The sequence below is a fragment of the Pinus tabuliformis genome, chromosome 1_1 (assembly GCF_031772625.1).
Source record: "Pinus tabuliformis cultivar Carrire ecotype Pingquan chromosome 1_1, CPIR1, whole genome shotgun sequence".
In the NCBI taxonomy this organism is placed as follows: Eukaryota; Viridiplantae; Streptophyta; class Pinopsida; order Pinales; family Pinaceae; genus Pinus; species Pinus tabuliformis.
Genome location: NC_142297.1, coordinates 669,992,821 through 669,997,873, shown reverse-complemented (window position 1 = coordinate 669,997,873; position 5,053 = coordinate 669,992,821). Strand labels below are relative to the sequence as shown.

Genomic DNA, 5,053 nt, shown 5'->3' with positions numbered 1-5,053 from the left:
CAAATCATGGAGTACAATCTACTTCATCAACAATCTTGACGTTTTTCTTCTTGAGTTCAACCAGGATCATCTCAATCTAAGTTTCTAGTGTTGTAACTTGTCATTGTAGCCTTTTTCTATCTTCTTTCAACCAACTATTTATCCTATACATGAGTTCCAACATTCTGTGTAGAGGCAAAGTTATTTTAATCATCTTCTTAGACTTGTCTACAATTTCATCATAAAAGTCTATTTGCTTCAACACTTCATCTTGGTATGCATCAAAATCCAGCTTGGTCTTGATTACTTCTCTTCTGGCCTCCCTTAATTGTTCTTGTAGGATTTCTATTTCACTCTTTTCTTGAAAAGTCTCCTTGCCCTTCTTTTTCTTTGATGGTTTCTTGGATAACTCTGTTTCCGTGAATGGTGTTTCAAGTACCTTCTCCACTTGTTGCATTGATCTTGTGACAGGTTTCCTTCGTCTAAAAATGAAACCCTACTCTTCTTGATTAAAATCCAATTTCTTTTCTCTCTTTCTTTTCTTCTTTGCTCCAGTTGGGATCACTTCTACAAGTTGCTCATCTGGGCATTCTTCAATGTCTATGGCTTCTGGAATACCAATGAATTTTCCCTTTTTTGCACTCTATTCATGCTTTTTCTTCTTTCTTCTGGTCATTCTCCTCTTATCACTTTTATAAGCCTCAATTATAGTTTGTTTCTCTTCCACTGACTGTTGTTCTACTCTAGGTGTTGCAGATTTAGATTTTGGAGTTTTTATAGAGGGGGTAGTAGAATCTAGTTCATATCCACTTAGGAATGAAACTGTAAGCCAATCCCTATTCAATTTATTCAACTCTTCAACTACTAACAAATTTATAAGACCATGATGGAAAATAGAGGTACTACTAGCCTCTGGTTTAGCTTGTACCTTATCAGCCATCTTCCCTAAACTTCTGAAGAGGTAGAAAGGAATGTCTAAGGGTTGTTTACCTGTGAAGTGAAGCACAAACCTGAAGTGATATTGGTAGACCATATGAAACCTTCCCTCACATGCGAAATAGTTTTGAATAACCATCAACACCTGGGAATAATGTTCTTTGAGACAGGTTCCAGAAATGTCCACTGTTATATCAATCCCATTATGTTCATCCTTCAAGAATTAATCACAATTCTGCAACTCGAACTTTTGAACTTTGAACCATGTTTCCCCTGACCTTGGGATTTCAATAGCATGAGAAACATTGTTTGGAGATAAATTCAAGCTCAAAATTCCCACCTTTGTGCCAATTCCTGTGAAATTGAGAGCAAAACCCTTAGTGAATTGTGCATCAAAACCCTGCAACTTTTGATAGAATCGAAGGCACCCCACACTGGAAAATGACTGTATGAAAGTGGGGTCTTCCTCAAGAAACTTCATGTCTATGGGTTCATAACGTACCACATCCCCTCCTTTGTAGTGTTTCCTGGTGGTCATGCTTGCTAACACGTTGAGAACTTCCTGTAAGCCTCTGTTGGAAATACTAAGAGGGGGTGAATCTGTATTTCTTTTCAATTGTTACTTTTACCAGTTAGATCACTTATATTTAGATCACAAAATGAACAATAAGAATAAATTCTCTTATTAATTTCTTCAATAAATCAAAATACAATATATGCAGAGCTCCAACCATGAAGAAATCGATCTTTAATCTCCCAGGCTCCAACCTGTATTTTCCAAGCACTGACTTGGATTTCCAAGGCTCCAACCTTGTCAATTTTGAGGCACCAACCTCAACGGCTCCAACCCTATATTTGGTTCAGGTTTTGCCTGGTTTCTTAAGGACTCTGATCCTCTAGGGCTCCAACACTATCTTATCCAAGGCACCAACCTTGAGTTTAGTAACACCAACTCCAAGGACACCAATCCTATATTTTCCAAGCATCAACTTGGACTTTCCAAGGCACCAACCTTGTCAATTTTGAGGCACCAACCCCAAGGGCTCCAACCCTATAGCTTAACTTTGTCAAGGTATGCTTGGTTATACTTCACGACTCCCAAAGTACTTGTGACCCAAGAAAAACAAAAACTTGCTATTTAAATGGCTCAAACAACCTTGATAAATGCCACAAAACTTAATTTCTGAAATTTTTGCACAACATCAATAGCACGCACTCCTCAAATATAAAACCTTGGAGAAGTCTGTATAGCAGCTCTACATGGTCATTCTTAATTCACACCATGCAATTATTCATCCCTTTAGTTGCAATAACTTTTGTAACTATTCCGGTTCATTGATGCAGTTGTTATCTCAACATTTCCCATTGTATGATCTTGTGAAAATATAGATAAAGTTACTTGTTTGCACAGTAGCTCCATATTCTGCAACCTTCAATATTTGGATACTGAACCCCTTGCACATTCCAACCATGTCTTTTAACTTCAGTGTTTAAGAGCTATGCTTAGTTTTACAAACTTTTAAAGTCTTCCCTAGCTATAACGATCATGCACCATCAGGTTGCTCTCTTTTATGGCAAAAGATGCATTGTCTACAACTAGGAAACAACAATATTGAGGGTTATGCTGCTCCTTTCCTCACTATGGTTCATCTATGCAGTGCATCACCAACTCATGCCTGACTCATATTGGCTCATAACACCAATTGTCCATCTCTTCGTTGTCCTGCTTGTGCAGAAGATTCTGGTGCTACTTCACTGGATTCCCCAATTTCATGTTTGCAAAGAAGACAAGATGCATTTATTTTCAACCATTTATCAACACATTCTACATGGAAGCAGTGTGTGCATGATAACTCCCTTAGCTCATCATTGTCCTGGTATTTGCCCAAGCAAATGGAACAAATCGCATCTTCGCCTGAAATAAGTCTCTCTTTATCAGTTCCAGCTGCTATAAAGCCACCCTCACCTGCGCTTTCTGAGTCAACTTCACTGTCGTCTTTATTTCCATTACTTTCACTAGGAAATGATGTATTGTTTGCCAATATCGATTCCTGCCAACATACCAAGTATCCATATGCATACCTGTTGGGAACTCTACAAAGAAGCACCTTAGATTCTGTTTAGCTTTTTCATATAGCCTTTTCAATCATGCTTGCAACAGCATCCATTTTACCCTAGACAGTGTAGACCACACCAAGATTATTAAGAGACTGTGAAAAACCAGGTTTGATCGACAAAGTCATCTGGTAGCTCTCAACAATGAGTTATCTTTAATGAGATATCATCAAGGCCTGGGACTCTTCTGTTAAATTGGTAAGGTGACAAAACACCACCTGATGGATCTCGAGCTTCCCAATGTCACATCTTCTGCTAATGTTATTTTCTTGAACCGTGGCTTTTAAGTGAGCACCATAAATTATATGACAATCCTCCTTCTCTAAGCCAACAGCTGGAGCATGTAACCGGCACGGTTACCACGTTTGTAGAAGACAACATCAAAATAATACAGTCCACCTTGACTGAGGAAACTTGTCTATTTCGAGCTCTACCATTTGCTTCCTTGTATCTACAACAGCGATTTTTCCTCTCTGTCATCGACATTTGATTATGAAGATGATTTGAAAAATTAATGCCAAACAAAGATTATTTGGAGTGTTCAGATCAAGAAACCCTGAATTGATAGTATCTTTCGTAGGAATTGCGCCATCCTTCTTTTGTTTTTATTCCATGCGCACTCATCTTTTAACGACACCAGTTAACATAATTCCAGCTCTTGTGCCACATCTCTATCCCGGTGTCACTAATAATGGTGGCCTTGTGGCAATCAAATCCTTATAAAAACTACTTGACACTTGGCATTTAATCACTACATTCCATAAGAGCACTTTCATGTCTTCAATATGTGCATTAATAATGAACCAATGTGCTTGATAAGATTCACGACATTTTCATCTATATCAGTCATCTGTAAAGCAAATGCAGAGTTAGAGCAGGCTAATATTTTGCTCCCAACGAGCTGCCAACACAGCTTTTGTCCATTTGCCCGCACGCCAAATTTTTTCTTCATTATCATCACCCATAAAGCGCAAAAAGGCCATATACACAGGGGCTATTCTAAGCTGGAATGTTACAAAGTGAAGACAGAATTGTTGACCAAAACAGCTGAATACCATCAGCATCCATGTTGCATTTTCCACCTCCTGAGGATTAGGTTTTACATATCGATGATTGAAGGTGCAGCCATTGTGCATGTCCACCTTGTGATCATTTCTCAAGTGAGTCACAAGCGCTGGAATGTCCCCAGTAACTGAGCATTCAGAATCTGCGTAAGGGCAACTGTAAGGCCTGAACATGCATTGTTGTTCATGCTTGAGCTTGCTATAATATGGGAATATGTCGTGACAACCAAGCTTTTGATGTCTGCAAGGAAGTTCCAGAGATTCTGCAACCTTTTCAAGAGCCAAACATCTTATATTCCCCAGTTCATGTCTGCTAGTGGGGCAACGGTTATGCACCCTCAACTTGCAGAAGTTTTTACATGAGAAGATGAAACAGAATGCTCAGGTCAGTAAGGGACATAGTAACAAGAAGAATCAAAGTGACATTCATTTGGACCCATTGAATTGTTTTGTTCAGAGCCACTTTCGGGAAATGTATATGGCAGGACAGAGGCTCGGAGTTCTGAATTAGTTGAGGATGGCATGGGGTATAACATACAAGAATAAAATCTGCTTACGTATCCGTTGCTTTGCCTCTGGCAGATACAATCACATGGAAGAACTAATACACGAACAACCTTGTAAACCTTGATATCTTCAATCTCATCTGAAAAATCTGACATTAGACCTTTTAAGCAGATCTGCCTCATCTACAGCAGTTGTAACCCGTGTACAATAGGCATGATAGGATTTGGGCCTCCACTGAAAACTCGAACAAATCCCCAATTTCGTAGCACGCTACGAAATCACCTAAACAGGTAGCGCTGCGAAACTGCTAAAAAGAATTCATGCGCTGCGAAAACACCCTGTCTTTAAGCTAGGCTAAAAATTTTTTAGCAACAGAATTTTCAGTGATAACAGTGGCTCCACTTGGGATAGTGTGCCCTTGTGGTGCACTAAGAACCTGCAGTTCCAGTGCC

At 39.2% G+C, this 5,053-nt stretch overlaps 1 pseudogene; it reads right to left on the bottom strand.

The window, feature by feature from the left end:
- Positions 1 to 3,899: 3,899 nt before the first annotated feature.
- Positions 3,900 to 4,756, bottom strand: LOC149215187 (E3 ubiquitin-protein ligase SINAT2 pseudogene; annotated as a pseudogene).
- Positions 4,757 to 5,053: the final 297 nt, after the last annotated feature.